General features: G+C 39.5%; 1 protein-coding gene across 7 annotated transcripts in view; it reads right to left on the bottom strand.

Moving 5' to 3' along the window:
• The window catches only part of EZH2 (enhancer of zeste 2 polycomb repressive complex 2 subunit), a 56,584-nt gene extending 40,203 nt beyond the window's left edge, over positions 1-16,381 (bottom strand). For all 7 annotated transcript variants that reach the window (XR_014618244.1, XM_084282649.1, XM_084282650.1 and 4 more), the window contains exon 1: positions 16,362-16,381. The gene's annotated coding sequence lies outside the window, so the exon portion shown is untranslated. The remainder of the gene's footprint in view (positions 1-16,361) is intronic.
• Positions 16,382-17,375: the final 994 nt, after the last annotated feature.

The following is a 17,375-nucleotide window of genomic DNA, read 5'->3' as shown; positions in this document are numbered from 1 at the left end:
ACTAAATGTCAGCAGCCAAAGTGTATATAATACATCTACAATTCACAACAAGAGACAATTAAGTACAGAAAAATATCCATTCATATTGCTGTTTTGCCTACAGAACATACAAATGGCCTTATTTAAAAACAACATCCTTTTTTTCTTCAATCGCTTTAGCAATACGCATCAGTAATAAACAAGCACGTGGATAATTCTCTAAATTAGGCAGCCTATTCAAGCAGTCATACTGCTGTCAAAGACTATATTAAAGCTCCTCTGGCTACCCTGCCAAATTTCAGGAAAAAAAAATTAAAATTGCAAACCATGAGAGCATAAATGAGGAGAGTCTGCCCTTATAAGCGAATATTATTAATTCTGTAACTGCGCTTAATATAATATTGTTACAGCTTAAAATATTGTGTATCTTCTGACAACTCAGAAATTCTTTTTGGAGATATTTAAGAATTAAAACATACTGTGCACAGCACAACTTCCAAGTCCTTTTTTTTTTTTTTGAATTTCATATATGCTCAAAATGTCATTCCTATGCTTCAGTTGTACGTATACTCCAATACAACACTGCACTTAGGAGCACTCTTAACCAAAAGTTTCAACGGTGAGGGGAAGAGAATATGAAACCCAACAGACAAAGTGCCTATGCAACTTGATGCAAACCAACGAACAATCAAGTCATAATGTTTTTGTTGCCTAGAGTAATGAAAGAATAAAATAATTCAGTTTGGGAAGGGTGGAAGGAAATACTACCTCTAGAACCTCACATAAAGCCAAGTGTGAAAGCTTTCACATTTGCTTCTCAGAACCTCAAGAAGTAGGGAAACTTACTGAACTCCACAGACCTGCTCAGCAAACTACATCCTATGTCCAGACCTCTCCCACCTCACTGACAACATGAACACAGTGACATACTGTCACTACATTCCTTGGACTGACGCACTAGTGAGCTCAAAGCACTCATCTCAGCTAGCTTCAAGAACTGTCACTTCAAATGGCATAAAATTATTAATTTAGATTCAATATTACATCACAACGATACTCATCCAAGTTGAGGGATGTGATTCTCTCCCTCTACTCTGCTCTTATGAGACCCCACCTAGAGCCCTACACAACCTGTGCACAGCTACAAATCAGGAGGGAATTGTGAGGAACTTTGGCCAACACTGGGGCCACAGGGGAAGAAATAGCGCGTGCCATTGTACCATAAAGAAGCCCTGGTTTTATACATCAGTTTGCTCTGGAGTAGCAGACATGCTCTTTAGCTGTAAGCCGTTATCAGATCCAGACAGCACACATGTCCCTCACATTATGCATATTCAGTTTTATTAATGACAAAATTACCATATATTAAACCCTATCTGAAGTCATTATTGAACTTCTTCATTTATCTACAAAACTTGGGTTCAATTACAAAAGCCACACCTTCCATGCTATTTTCTTCAAATTAGTAAAAATAAAATTGTTCAGGCAGCATGATTAAAGATAATTCATATTCAACTCAAAAAGCAGAATTTTAGCAACAGGAAGAAGAAAGGATTAAAGACTTCTCCATAAGCCTAAACATACAAACAAAGAACCAAAACCACACCTTCACTAGAAAAGAAATAAGACAATAAATGTAAATTACTAACATCAATGCATTCAGTGTATACCTAAAGGTGTAAGTTCACAGTACTTTTAACTTTCCAAACCCATCTAATAAAAAACTCAGATGATGTTCATATTACATGATTTTACACAGTACAAAGTAGTATAACAACATAATATATAAATACTACTAAATGATTGCTCAGCTACAGCCAAGTAGCTATCAGCTACACTAAACCAAACTTTATTGCCTAGAAACTCTTGGAGATGTATTTTTAGTATTTTACTTCATGCAGTCTAAATGCAAAACAAGCCAATACTATTTATGAACCTATTCTGAAGGCCTTCAGAGTAAGCAGTTTCCAGCAGACTCTTATTACAATTATCAAGCACCTAAAAATAAACCAACATATACATATTGCCAGACTTCAAGAAATGATGTCAAATTTAATTATAATTAACTGCTGTAATCTGCATCCTTCATTTACTCCAAACTTTTATTAACCGTGTAGATATTAATGAAAAAAAACTCTGGTCAAGAAACAGTATTACTCTCTCAGGCAAACTAAGAAAATTTATTTACTTCTGTGATTTCAGAGCTAACTTCTTCCCTATGCAAGTTATAGGGTGAGGGGAAAAGACACCCCAGCACCTGAATGGCCTTTTTACCTGTGTTATGAGCACACATATAAATCATCAATGCCTAGGTGATCTATAGCTGCTTGCTACTCTTTCTGCATTTTCTAAAGAAATACAAAAACAGTTGTCTTTCAAACTTATCTGCGTAAAATAGCATGTTCTCATTTCCATGGGAAGAAAAACACTTTCAAGGCTGTCAGCTCTCTGTTGTCAGCTTCTGCATTTCAGACACCAAACCACATTGACTAACTAGAAATCTCTGGGTCAAATACAACATTGGAAAGATTAGCATAGTTTATTAGTAACATTCCACTACATCACATTCACTCTACAAGATTTTTCACAGTGATAGATGAGAATAAACTGTAGTGGTTTTTTACTGTAATATATTATAGAAACATAGTATTTTAAGTTTACAGTGCAATTCAATTTGTTTAACCAAGAAATACTTAAAAATTCCTATCTATGCTCTAAAATATACTTCATGTTATTCCATATGCTGAAAATCTTTATCATTAAGAATATTTAAATTTCAGCATTGGACTTTCAATAAATGTTATCAAGTTAAGCTATCTTCCTCAGACATTATTTGTTGTCAGTTTCACCTAGAAAAGACATCATTTATCCTTTGAATCAGTGGCCCCACATACCTCATCTCCACCTCTACTCAGCCTTCTGTATTGTAAGACCTAAGTGCTTATGATTCTGTTAATCAAACTAGGTCAGGAAAAAAAATCTGGCTGAACAGCCCAGAAAATAAACATACTTAGGTTTTCAAATACAAATTTTCAACAAAATCAGTTCCACAGGCAGGTTTGTTCAGCAGCCACAGGAATACTTGAATCAACACAAGGGAAGGGGGTAGAAACAAGAGGCAAAGAACTGAAATTGGAGAGGCTAGGAGTTTATGCCAGTCCTGCCTTCAACAGAAGTGTTTGTCAAGCCACACTGTATCACTGCCACAGTTTTACCAATATGTAAATGTTATCCTTACCAACCAGAAACGTTTAGCAAGACACCCATGCCAGACCTGCCACTCTTTGGCCACATAAAAGCCAAGAAGCTTGTCGTGGCCTACAGAGGCTTAACCTCTATTGCACTCTGACAATATCTAAAATAAGTATACTTATTTATGAATCTAGGCTATGTAGGTAACTCTAAACAGTTCATCTGTCCTTCCTCACTCTGACAGACATCAGTGGCTGTGGCTGATGTAGGCTAATACAACACTCGTGACCAATTCTAGTAAGATTCCGCGCTCTGTGAGTACATTCTTGATTACTCAAGAGATGGAAACTCTTAGACAAGCTATCATCAAATACAAAACTAATTTTAACAAGGTATCTAGAAGAACCATCAACTTCTTCAGATATACCAATGCCATAACCCTGAACTAAAGAGGAATGTCTGTATGTGAAAGTAAGCATCCCAATCTCAGAATGACTCCTTTCCCTCCACCTTAAAGTTCGCAGCACACCCCTGGTTTACAAGTAGAATTCAAAGCCTATGTTCCAATTGCAGCGTGGGCACCAAGGCATGTTAGCACCAGCCCTAATACCCAGACAGATAGGTAACAACCATAGACAGACCTTCCAGGTAATATGGCAGCATCGAAAGCAGGTTTGCTGCTACTATAAATAGACATTTTTCTTACAAGCAGTCTCATCACAATTAAGCTTGTATTTATTATAGTACTGCCAGTTACTTGCAATTAGCATTTGCAACACTAGAATACATTTTAAGTAGTGAAATCCTTTCGAAATTGGCAGTCTGTCACTACAGTATTGTTTCTTTGAGATAACAGCTTAAAAGTTGTCACATTCAAGGCCAGTGCACTCCCTCCTCCCCAACGTGCAACATCAGTATTTACTAGTGTATTAACAGTTGCCTAATACAATTTAATTTTGAGGAAGAACATTGCAACTTAACCAGGACTTAACAGCACAATCACACATCCATTTGCTTTTGGAAGGTGATGACATATGTCCTCATGTACTTCTTGGCTAGAATTGGGAAGGGCAATGGAATCATAAAATGGCATACATTTCTTCTCTTCATTATCTGCCTACATTACCTCTGCATCTCTGATAGATTTAGAGGGCAAATACGGTAAGTTTGATTGTGATGATTAGTTCTGCTAAATCAGACCTTTTCCCCCCTCAGAAGAGGCTGACTGGTCTTGAACTGGACCAGAAAGTCAAAATTACTCAAGCTGGCAGAGCCAGCACACAACTGGCAGGGAAGAGCCATGCAGACAGGGTCATGGGTATGAAGCAAAGCCTCTTTCTGTCGATACCAGCAAGCTGCTTGAGAGTCTCCCCAGCTTGCCTTAGACTGGAACGTTTATCTTCCATACCACATGTACCATACTATTCACACTGTAATCTTTTTTTTCCTTTACAAGTCTATGCACAATCAAAGCAGTTAACATGGCAAAATACTTGTGTGAGTAGTTTTCAAGAACCGTGCTTCCTGCTCTTGCTCTATCAGCTAAAGATTACCCTGAAAATGATTCAGTGACTGGCAAAACAGTCTATAACTTGCCTCTGTTAGCTGCCAGTGGAGGACAGGTATAGAAGATGACTGTAACAAATGAGAAGTTAATGCAAGCTTTACAGTTCAGTTTTTCTCATACATCCCATAACAGCCATTCACAACAACTCTCTATATTCAAATCAACAGTTAACAAAAGTTATTTTCCATTTTCTATTATTAGTACAAGTCTAAGGCTTCAAAATATGGTTCTGTCTATTCTTAAAAAGACTAGAAGGAAACTACACGTAGGGATCCAAACTCCTAAACAGCCTCTTTTAAAAATGTTACGTTTTCATCTGTTTTGTGGCCTTATCAAAATTGGAAGTCATTTCAAGAATTTAAACAAATATTCCATGAACAGTGTGATGTCTCAGAAATCAGCACTAAATCCAGATGACCACAGAATTTGAGTACTACTCTAGCCCTTCTATGGAGACATGCTAATATGTGCTAAACAAGAGCACCAAAGTCAACAAGCAAGTCTCAAGTGAGGGATTTCACTTCAACATAGGGAGAAAATGCTTCACAGCGAGTACAGTCCAGCACAGGAACACATTAAGTAGAGAGGTTCTGGAATCTCCATCCGCAAAAACATTTTAAAAGTGGTCTGGAAAAGACACTGAATAGCCTGATGCAATTTCAGTGTTGGCCTTGTCTGAACGGGAGACTGGATCAGATAACCTCCAGATTTCCTTGCCAACCTAAACTATTCTAAAAGCCAACAAAATTCTGAACTGGGCCTGCCATCTCAAAACCAAGGGCCACACTGTTTTTAGAACTGATGCTACCAAGCTTGCGTGCTGTTTAAATTCCAATTTAATATTTCAGAAGATGGAAATATTCACCACTACACTCTAAAATTCTTGATATTTCAGTCAGCTACATGTAATTTGGAAAACAATATTAAGGGAACAGTAATTTCTGAATTAAAGTGTTTGGGAGCTTAATCAGATTACAATCTTTAGTTTGGTGTGTAATCACTGGTTTTTCTCATCAGTATAAACACCCCTTGTACTAGAGTCTCCTTTAACAACTCCAACTCGTTAGTTCACATATTCCTTCCCACTACAATCTTGTGTTTGTTCATTTGAAGAGTCTGTCTCTGCTTAACACCAGTTGGAACCTTCAGCTCCCCCTCATATAAAACATAAAAGGCAAAGAAAGCTCTTTACTAATTAAGAAATGTATTCTAACTACTGTGCTTCATACTCTCCAGAAACTTACCAATGTTTTTAAAATGAAGAAATTAAGATGCAGTGTTCCTTTCAAAGCCAGAAAAAAGATCACTTTTTCTAAAACCATAACAGCGTCAAAGTAGTAACTTTGCAAGTTCTGCTTCAAGAAACCATCATTCACTGTCTGAAGTAATGTATCAGGGCAACAGGCTCTCCAAAATAAAGGTGTGTTTTGTTGTTGTTCTTGTTTTTCTTTTTCAAAGGGAGCAGGACTAGAAAAGTGAAGGAAAATGAAAGAAAGTAAAGCGAAAATTAGCTGAGAAAGACTTGTAAAGGGATGTTTTTTCGAGTGAGCCTTCTTCATATTCTAATAGAGTTCTTCTTATAGCCCAACTTTTGTGCCTTTGAAGTGTCATTCTTTGCCAACCTTTTACATACTGTAATTTAAGTGAATAAAGCTTTACTTTGTTCTTGGTGTGATTAAGATCAGGAGCCTGATCTTTACCCTAGAATGTTAAAAATAAAAAAGAAGAAATAAAGTATTTAAGTAAAACCTAAACATATTCTAGAAGCTATCAATAAGCAAGGAGTACACGTGCACTGTAAGCAACTGCTGTGACCTGCTTCCCTGCAAGTGAAATGCTGTGCCTTCTCAATTATTTCTTCCCAAGCACAATACTCTCTGGGCCTTTTGTTACTATCCCAGCACCCCCTTAACTTAATAGTACCCAGTTGATACTTCAGGATATTCAAGGTTATTCACATTTCTTCTACATTCTTTAAGCAAGTATTTCAGCTCACATTCAAAAACATTTTTCTTTGCTAAAATTTTCACCCTTTTACAGCTACCTATAAGGTATTACTCATCCAGGAGCGTATTTTCACTGTCAGCAACTGATTTTTCTGCTTTCACTTCCAGAATGTTTCCAGTCCTACCGCATTCAGTCTGATGCTAAAGTCACCAGCTTCTTTTTGCTGTGTTTGTCAATCCTTATAGCTTTAAAAACATTGAGTAATTCTGAGAACATACTTAAAACAGCAAGTTTTCTTATTCAAAAAAAGATCAGTTTTACATTTCAAGTTTTAAAGTTACTCTTCCTTGTTAAACTGGTCCCTTACCCTTTCACATTCCTTTATTAGAAATAATCCTTTACATCTCACCACTCTTTCAAAAGAGGTTTAAAAAAAATTACTACTTTGCAGCATATTCACTCTTTTGGCTATCACATGTTATCTCGATCCACATAGCCACCATACACAAAATAACTATACACACCCTTTTTTCTTACATCTACTTGAATGGCTATGATTGAACTACGAGTACACTTTCATGACATATTTAATCCAATTAAGCTACATACTTCTGTCAGAATTGCCAGCCTGCTGTTCACTCACTTGTTCATACTGTTACCTTTTGTGTCCTAGTCTAGAAACTGCATGACCATACGCTGAATAAAGAAATTAGCTGTAATTAATTCTTGTTTATTTGCAGTATTACTCCCCAAACTAAGACTATCTGGGAGTAGTTACTAATTCACTATAACACAGGCCAAACCTTGTAACTGAGCTGATCGGTGTACTCAGTTTCCTTTAAATGGCTGATTACAGCCTTCCTATGAAAATAAGGCCGACGGCCTCATTCTGCATACATCCTTTACCGTAACTTCTGATACAAATGGCAAGCATAAATCATATGTGACATTTCTTAGAGATAACTAAGTTAGTTATGCTTTCTGCAATATACTCATAAAGGTCTGCAAGTGCCTTGGCATTATGAAATGTTGCAGTACGAATTCTCATTTTATGAAAAGCAGAAAACAACACACAGAAATCATGAAAAACATGCAGACACTGACTTACCAAACCTAGCAGCAGATTCACTGAGATGCCACTGTAGTTAACCACAATTCAGAAAACTCACTGACATGCCTGTTCTCTGTCCCAGCCACATAACATAATTATATACGTTACTTCACAGTAGCTACCGTCCTGCATTGCATCCTTAGACCTTGCTAGGATACGCTTTTATTTTAGATATTAGGAATTCTAACCTTCAGTCCAGTTACCAACCTGTTAGAAAACCCTGTTTTCATCCCCATGCCTAACTCAAGACTTCTGCTTGCTTTGGGCACATCTGCCTACTTTAATCAATCATCATTTCTCATCTGTTTTTAACATTTAAGTGAACCTTTTCAAAAAAAAAGTTTCTCATCACTGACCAAAGATTATACCAGACAAAACCTGTACAGATGGCTTGGACTTTCAAGTGTCACTGCTACTTTCTGCTGACATTGCTACTAAAAGACTTTTACCTACCACTTGCTCATGCATCTGTGCTATCATTTCCCTCCCGACAGCATGAGTATTTTCGTAGCCAGTCACTGACAGAAGCGAGAAAGTCCTTTGGCTGAAAACACCTTATGTCTCTTCACTGAAGAAAAGTGAGCATCCATTTCTACTGTCCCCACCTAACCACATTGTAAAACTCTGGCCTTACACATTCAATTTCCAACTCCTGAGAGCACTAACCGCCTAAGATTGCGGATCGATTTCTGAATGCGCTCAACTCATACTAAAACTCATACCGCTATTTTCTGAGATGCTTACATGAGAGTAAATCAAGACAGGAAGGAAACAAGTCAGTTCTAGTGCTCTAAGAACTGACATTTTCTTCAAGCATTTTCCCCCATCTCATTTTTTTTTTTAAACGTATTACTTTTCCTCCCACAGTATTTTATTTCTTGCTTTCTCCTAATAGTTCATTCTCACAGTTTAACACTATGTTGCTTGAATAATAGTTGTAGAAACTCCTGAAAAGAATATAAACTAACTAGGCAGATATTAGAAAGCCCCAAACCAAGAAAAAAAAAAAACAAAACAACACTGCCACCTTTACCACGGCATGGAACAGGGAAAGAGAAGAATGAGGAGTAAAACAGATCTTGAATATGAAAAGAGGAGGAAACACTCCTCCACTCCCTTTTCCTTCCTGGAAAAGGGGTAGGAATCTTAATTTTATTTATTTATTTTTTTTACTATTTTTACATTAGAATCTTTTATTTTCTGTGTTAGAAAGCTATGAAAGGTAAGTAATAACCGGTTATTTAACATCTCTTTATCCTTATTATTTTATAATTATCTACCAGCATGTTAAACTCAGAGCTTATAAATAACCCAAACATTCTGCAAGTACTTCATAAAATTTATCCCAAACTTTTTTTAGCATCTAAAATAGTTGTAATCAATCTACTTCAAACATGCTTAAGAAAATGCAAAATGAAACAGGTAAGAATATACATAGTCTTGACAAAATTCCCCAGTCATTTTTAAAACTTTTCGCACCAACTACAGGTTGAACAGACATGAAGCACCTGAGTAAATCCAACAACAGAACTGTACCAGAAATGCAGTTTATTGCAGATTTACCACCAACCATAAGGATGGAAGACAATGGTTTGAGGGCTTTTTTTTTCCCAGTAGTACACTGCCTTTGGATTTACATTTAAGCCATCTCATTTGAGGGAAGTTCTTCATTTACGACATTTACTAGTAAAGACAATGGAAAGGGTTTCATTCTCTTTAATAAAGAAGAAAACTAAAGAGTCTGTTAATATATAATTTCAATGGGTTCCTAATATACTTCCTTAAATATGAGTAGGACAAAAAAAGTATGATTTGTTTTCAGACAGCCATTAAATATATATAAATATAAATCTTTACTAGAGTTCTGAAGCAGTTTGCTCATGCTAACCTGTAGCTTTCAAAACTTCCCTTCAAAAATAAATTCCTTTCACTGTATCCCAACAGTTTCAGGATAAAATAGAATTTAAAAAAAAAAAAAAAAAAAACAGACAAAATGTAATTACTGAATATCATGTAAGAAGCAATCATTTCAATGATATTTCTCCCAGAACAGTTAAACATATGATACTTCTAGAAAAATACTGTTTGAGAAATAGAAGTGATAAACTTAAGTACTTAGGGATGTGGGGGAAGGTGAGTAGAAAACAGGGAAATTATAACCACCGGGGATTTTTTTCTTTTTAATGAAAAAATCAAACCAAAATTGGAACTGAAATCTCACTTCAGTTTAGGCAATATCAGCTAATAAAGCTATTTTTTTAATTTTTATCTACACTTACGTTTTTAACTATATTTGCAGGCACAAGTGAGACTATTTGGATCCCCCGCCCCCCCACCAAAAAATATGATGTAAAAATCCAAATAAAAGAACAGCAATGAGTCTCAAGCCTTATTTTTATAATGTTCTTTATAAGTGACCATTAAAACCATTCCACACCTCTAACATAAGATGAAGCCTGGCTGTTTGTCAGGAGACGGTAAAGCTTTAGACATAAAACTTAAACTCTCAGTTGCTCAAATGCCTACCTCCAAATCTCTCCCCTCACACTCATTCAGATGCCCAGAGGAGTTAGATGACTCCCTTGTACATTCCAAATAACCTCTGTTGCCTAACACATCCACCTCTTAAAATTCAAACCTTTTTGATACCCTGGATAAATCTAGCAGAAAAAATAGCACTTGCTGCAAGCACCTAACGCATGTCTACACAGGCAAAATAATTTGGGGTGTGAATTTGGAGTTCAGTGACTATTCCACCCTAACTAGTTTTGCGGACACACCTTTTTTGTTTTTACTCTAAATACATTAAAATACCTAAAAGTTCTTCAGTTCAATTCACACACACAAAAGCAAACCACACTCCAAACTGAAAAAATCCTGCCACATAACAATTAAGCAGTTCAATAGCTATAACATACCTCTTCCTCTGCATAGGCAAATAGCTTAAACTTTCAAAGACATTACACAACCATTTATGCAGACAAGTCATATAGAATTTATTGCAGATAAGTGTCAAATTTTGGAGCTGAATGTGTATTTAGAATATTTGTAAATTGTCTGAGCAATTCCAAAACAAACTTCAAACAATGAAAGCAACCAAGAGTTACTTAGCCAACTCTCATCCCTAAAGCTCTCAAAATAACTGGGTTTAATACAGAGCATCCCTATTCTAAAAAGCATACGGTGATTAATTCATCAGCAGATTAAATATTGCTTATAAAGGGGAAAAAAAAAAAAAAAAGATCCTGCTTTTCTAGAATCTTTATTTAAAGAATAAAGAGAATTAATGAGAAACAGTTTAACTTAAAAAAAAACAAAAAAACAAAAAAACAAAAACACTCCAGTGAGAACTCAGCTACCTTAGGCTACAGATGAGAATTATGAGTAGTTCCATGGTTCTGGGACCATTTCTGTCCCCCGGTTTCAAAGCAATGATACACTGAACACCAGTAATGGTCAAACTATTTTAACACTAAAACAACATATGTCAATCTTCTCTCCCAATATTTAAACAATGGATTCAACTTTCCACTAAACACACTAGTTAAAAATACTCACTAAAAACATAGCATAAATTGGCAGGCAGATAGCTGAAGAGTTAACGCAATGGACAGACTTAACGTTCTTCCTAGTTTTAAGTTGTACATAAAATCAACTTAATGACTTTAATCCATTTGCCATGGTACAGTTTTTGCAGGTATATCAGGTCTTTCTAAAACAAGCCTGATTTCTCACATAAAAAGCAAACTAGGTTCTATCTCTTAAATTTCGTCTTACTAGATGAAAGTAAGATCAGACACCTACACAGAAGAAATACACAATTTACCAGATCCACTCAGCCTAAGAAACATAGAAAGGAAAACAGCTCACAGTTAAAACACATGCATTTACTAGTAAGATTTGAGTTTGCTTCCTTTCAAATACTTTAAGTTATGTCTAATTGCTTTGAGATTTAAACTGAACACACAGGCTGTGAAAGGGAGAATACACAGCAGAGAAACAGAACCAACCATGAAAAGGCAGAATGAAAGAAGGAACCAGATGCAACAGAAATTGACAAAGGAAACAGCCTGGGTCTAGATTAAAAATAATAAAATTAACACATAAGGAAATCACACTCTCCTGCAAGTATTTATTTTTTTTAGTTCACATATTAGAAAGCCTAGAGTATGGACTGCAATGTGCACCACTTTGCTTGCATAGCTACACATATATCATTTAAGCCGGCACCAGACACATATAAAAAAAGGTGAAAAAATAGCAAATTCATATGTACTCCTGAAATGGCATATCAGAGAAGTCTTTATCTGCATACAGAATGATGACAGCACTGACAGCTTTATCTAAGATTATATTAACAACTGAGGTATCTGAAAGACATTTTGAAGAACTACGTCACATTTTCAAGCAATTGCCAATATTGCACTGATCCACTCACATCACTACATTGTTATTGTTATCTGAAGCAGTTAGAACATGCCTGGTATCTAACTACATTTCCAGATGGTCTTCTCACCTTAAAAGTACTCCTGATTTTACCATTAGAAAGGAAGCACTATATGCATTATGAATCTTTCCATTACAATAGTGCTCTTCACCAACTGAACAGAGGTACGATCACCAAAACACTCTACATCCACACTTCAGCCAGGTAACCAAAAGATTCCTAAAATAAGGAATCCACAATAATCTTTTTTTTTTTATATATACTTTTTCTGGACACCATAGTGACATCTGAAAGACATCCTCTGTTTTTTTTTTCTTTAAATGGAAATCAATTTACAAGTCTGTGGTTAAATAATTAGTAATATCAAAGAATTTTTCTTCACTATTTTTTTTAAATTACATTGAAATTGTCAATGCTATATGCAAGTGAAAATCTTACTTTTCACTCCTCTTCCTTAGAGTTGCCTCTACCCACATTTACCTTTTTAATTTAAAATACTTACTCCAGTATTGGAGGCATTTTTCTCACTGTCATTTGAGGACCCAGACCTCAAGCCTACAATCTTAATGGGAATCTAGGTGCACAGCTAGAACAAGCCTGCAACAAACAACCTACCTACTATTATCAGTTACAGAAAATTGCATTGCAACTACTGTGTTTTTAGAAAACTTCAGTGCTGCTAGCTTGGACCTCAATAGAACCTACTTCTTCCTTCAACAAATTTCACTCTTGAGTTTCACCTCATGCATAGATAGCAAGCAACTCACAGCTTCATCCCAGAGCCTTTAACTGATCTCTGTGGGAACAGACAGAATACCTATTTAATAGTTTTTTACATTTTTTTCCTTTCAATCTTTAACTCAACAAAAATCTTGAGCATATACTTAGATCTAAAAAACAAATCCAAGCAATCTGCTAAATTGGAACTGACATCCTTGTTTTTCCCCTGTAAAACATCTCTCCGTTTTGCACCCATTTTACACAAGGCTTTGTTTCTTCATCTCACCTTTCCTTCTCCCAAGCACAAAGCTTAACTGAAATTATCACCTGAGCTATGCCACCACTAGAATAATTCGTCTGTTTAAAGACTAATTTAGCACAAATATTCTAGAATAGCAAGTTATGGATGTTAAATATACAGATACACATATGAAATACATCTAAAGATACAGACAGCATAAATGCTGTCAGCCATCGTTTCAATGAGCTCAGCACCAGTTTCCACCTCCATACTATCAGCAAATTAGAAGGCTGGTAGCAACATTACCATTAGAGAACATTACAGTTAAAAATAATCTTCCTATTATTGTCCTACAGCTTCTGTTAACAGTAGTCTTGTTTCCTAAGGTAAGTGCTATTCAAACAATTCATGAAACCATTACGAATTATATTCACGGTACGTAGTCCATTTCTTCAACATTTCTTTAATCTGATAAAATGAAATTTCCTTGGGTGTGTAATTCTGTAATGATGACCTGCTTGATTCAGTAAACTTCTGAATATTCCTCGCTTAGCAAAGGCCACATCCTGCTCCTGAGATTTTCAGGATCTCTGCTGGGGAAAATGTTATTTCCCCTAAAATTTCGGGTATTTCTCCAAGTCAGCTACAATGCATTGCAGCTAACCACAGAAGTACTGAACATTCAAAGGACAACACTAAAGTTTTCCACCTTACTTTTGCTCAAGAACAACTTAAAGCAAACATTTGTTAAATATACCTTCTGTCAGTATTGCAGCCATTTTTTAAAATAGTTTTTCCCCATGACGGTAGTGCTGCCATTTAAAAATGTTGTTCAACTTTGAACATTACAGCTGTGAAATTTATTAGGATGTATACATGATGTATACAGCTGAAGAGGCAGAATCTTTTTGTGAATGGTGACAAGGAGAGGTTTATTTTTTTAATTTATTTTCTATTTTTTTCTTACTAATTTCAAGAGGATGTTTAGAGTGCACCAGCTATTCAGAAATTACAGAAAGTATCAGTTAGCTTGCACTCTCCATTTATACAGTCACTGCATTCACTAATGTAGTGCAAGAATTCCCTGCTCATGAAGCCAAAGTTTCTTTGCAGATAAGCAGAAGTGCAGGAATACATTTACATTTCACCTATGAATGCTGCAATGCTACAGAACAAACACAAATCCATTTAAAGGCATGTCTTCAATTAAATCACTTACCATATTTCAGCTGGTTGGCAATTATATCTACTAGAGAAGAAAAAATACAGCAAGGAAAAACAGAAGTTTGAATTTCGAGTATCCAGCCTAAGCTGACAGACTACTGTTTTAGCTCATTTTAAACTGAGCAAAGACATTTTATGTTCTTTTGATTATATGGATTTTCAGTGTCTGTCACTTTTCAAGGTAAGATTACATATTAAAAGTGTCTTAATTTTCTTCTCCCCAGTTTTTTGTCCTAGATTACAGTCTTGAATTCTTACAGTTATCCAGTAGAAAATAGCTACTGACACCTCACAGAACATTTTACTACCACAGATTTCTCCATACATTCTTTAGCCTTTAATTACATTTCAGTTCCTGTTGTCAATAGAGGAAGGAAAAAGTGTACCTTTTCCTCTCTTTTTTTTTTTTTTAAGGAATACTCTGTAACATGAAGCGTAACATTTTGACATAATAAACTTAAAGCAAGTAAGTAACAAACCACTACCTATCAAAGTTAAAACACTTGCCACATTGCATAAAACTTTTCAGTCACATCTTCTAAAGTACTGGAAGCATGATGCCTGAAAGATACCGAACATCTTTAATATTCATATTTTAATAATCTAATCTAAAGCAAGAGTGGCTATTGTACGCTGTGGACAAATAATACTCACCCTTCTGAAGATGCTTTATTGTTACCACAAATAAACATTCCCCAGACTCTCAATTTGATATAGACACTGGGGACAAACAAAGAATGACATTTTCTTATAAAGACTCATAAATTTTTATAAGTCACATAAAGAATCTGAGTGTGCCAACCCCTGAGAAAGAGAAAACTTATCCGTGAGGAAATCCCAGTTTAGAAGCGAAGCTCGTGCTAAAAGTACTGGTAAAACGTTCACTGATACACACGTTAATATGAGCCAAATTCATAACAGCTGGATCTGCAGCCGCCAGACTTACACAAAGACAAATCTATCCTGCAACAATTGAACAGCTCCATTCAAATTGTTACATGCTTTTTCTTAGAGACAAAGCATCTGAACTTTCAGCCCTACAGTTAAAAATTAAAAAAAAAACTTTTCTCCAGTTCCAGTAAAACGAAGACGGTGCTTTGTAACTTCGTGTAGGTGACTTCAGCGAGGCACAAGCCCATTATTCCACTCCTGCTGCCTCACGCTCAGCCCGCTACGAGTAATTTCCGAATCACCGCGAAGAATACCTGGTGACACCGAACCCACACGCGCACGATGCTACAACGTGCCGACCTCCTCACCGCTCTCGGACCACACACGTGCTGCTCGAGGCCAGCCTCCCTCACACCTCCTGCCTTCAGTGCTGCTCTTTGCGCCCGCGCTTGGCCGCCTTGCAGCTCACCCCAGGCACCCGGCTACCAACCCGGGCGCAGCGCCCTGGCAGACCCCAGTCTCTAGGGACCGGGAAACCCGCCGGGGCGAGCGCCCAGCAGGCGCCCCGAGCCCCGGGTTAGGATCCCGGCGGGAGGCGGCAGCTGCCCCGCAGGACAATAGCGCGCCGAGCCCCGCTGCCCGCTGCCCCGGTTTCCGGCACGGCGCGGCACACGCGGCCGGGCGCACCCGTGCCGGCCCCGGGCGGCCCGGGCGGGCTCCCGGGGCCCGGCGGACACCACGGGGGGGGATCCCGGAGGGGTGAGGGCAGGGGGGAGACCCCCGGCCGTGCCCGGGGCAGGGCCCCGCGGGAACGGCGGCGCTGGGCCGGGGCCAGCGCACACAAAGGGCGCCCCGCGCACGCCGCCTCCGGCCGCCGCCGCGCCCGCGTCCCCCCGCCGCTGGGCGCCGGGGCCGAGGGGCGGCTCGCCGCGGGGCCTCGCCCCCTCCCCTATTCCCGCTCTCCCCCTCCCCGGTTATAAATAGCCGCTCCCGCCCCGCCGTGCGGCTCGCTGCCTTACTCACCCCCGCCCCGGCCTCTCACCGCTGCCGCCGCCGCCGGCAGCCCGGCCCCGCTCCGCCCGCGCCGCCCTCCCGCCCGCTCTGCCGCCCCGCCGCCGCCGGCCGCCGGCTTCACCCTCCCGCACCGAGCGCCAAACGCGGCGGCCCAATCGGCGTCGCGCTCATTGGCGAGCGCCGCGCGCCGCCCCGATTGGACGGGCGCGGACTGGGGGCCCCCTCGCGCCAATCAGGCGCGGCGCGGGGCGGGCCGGGGGGCGGGGCCTGGCGCCCCACGTGCGGGGGGGGCAGGGCGGGGAGGGGGAGCTCTTTGTTCTCGCGCTGCCCCCCCCCGGAGGGAGGGGGGCGGGGCCGCGCGGGGCGGGGGGCGCGAGGGGATTGGCGGCCCGGGGCGGGGCCGCGCCCCGGTTTGAATCAGTTCGAAAGTGGGAGCGGTAACGGCCCTAACGGCTGCTGCGCGCGGGACGGGGGGGGGGCGGGGACACAGCCTTCGGCAGCCCCTCGCCCCCCGGCCGGCGCCCGGCGCGGTTCCTCGCAGCCCTCCCCTGCCCCTCCTCGGGAGCAGGGCACGGCGCTCCCCCCTCTTTGCCCGCCCCAACCTTTCTGCGCCTTTACCGATTAAAAATAAAATTTCAGGGACAAGTCAGCCTTTCTTTTTTTTTCGCCTCCCCTTGTAACCGTAACTCCTTCCTGCGCGCCCGGCGGTTTCTGAGGGGGAATAAAACCTGAGGCGTGTTCTCACTTTCGCCGTCTCTTCCCGTTGTTGTCTGTTACCGGGTGCCGCCGTGCGTGGCTTGGGGCGCCCTCCGGGACCGTGCCTCGTCCGTGGGCGAGGCCCCTAAAATGGGCACCACGCACCGCGATGGGGTCCTGAGCGACAAAACTCCCGTCTGGAAAAACACAACCCCATTCCCACATCATTCACTTGGGTTACAAGTCACACAGCGCTCTTATTCTTAGAGGTGGTATCTTGGGGTGCTTTTACATCCTCTGTCTTTCCACGTGTAAGCACTTAAAATGTCCAAACTTCATCATATAT

The sequence above is a fragment of the Netta rufina genome (assembly GCF_964035555.1).
Source record: "Netta rufina genome assembly, chromosome: 2".
In the NCBI taxonomy this organism is placed as follows: Eukaryota; Metazoa; Chordata; class Aves; order Anseriformes; family Anatidae; genus Netta; species Netta rufina.
Note: the sequence above shows the minus strand (reverse complement) of the source record. Positions and strands in the feature narration are given on the sequence as shown.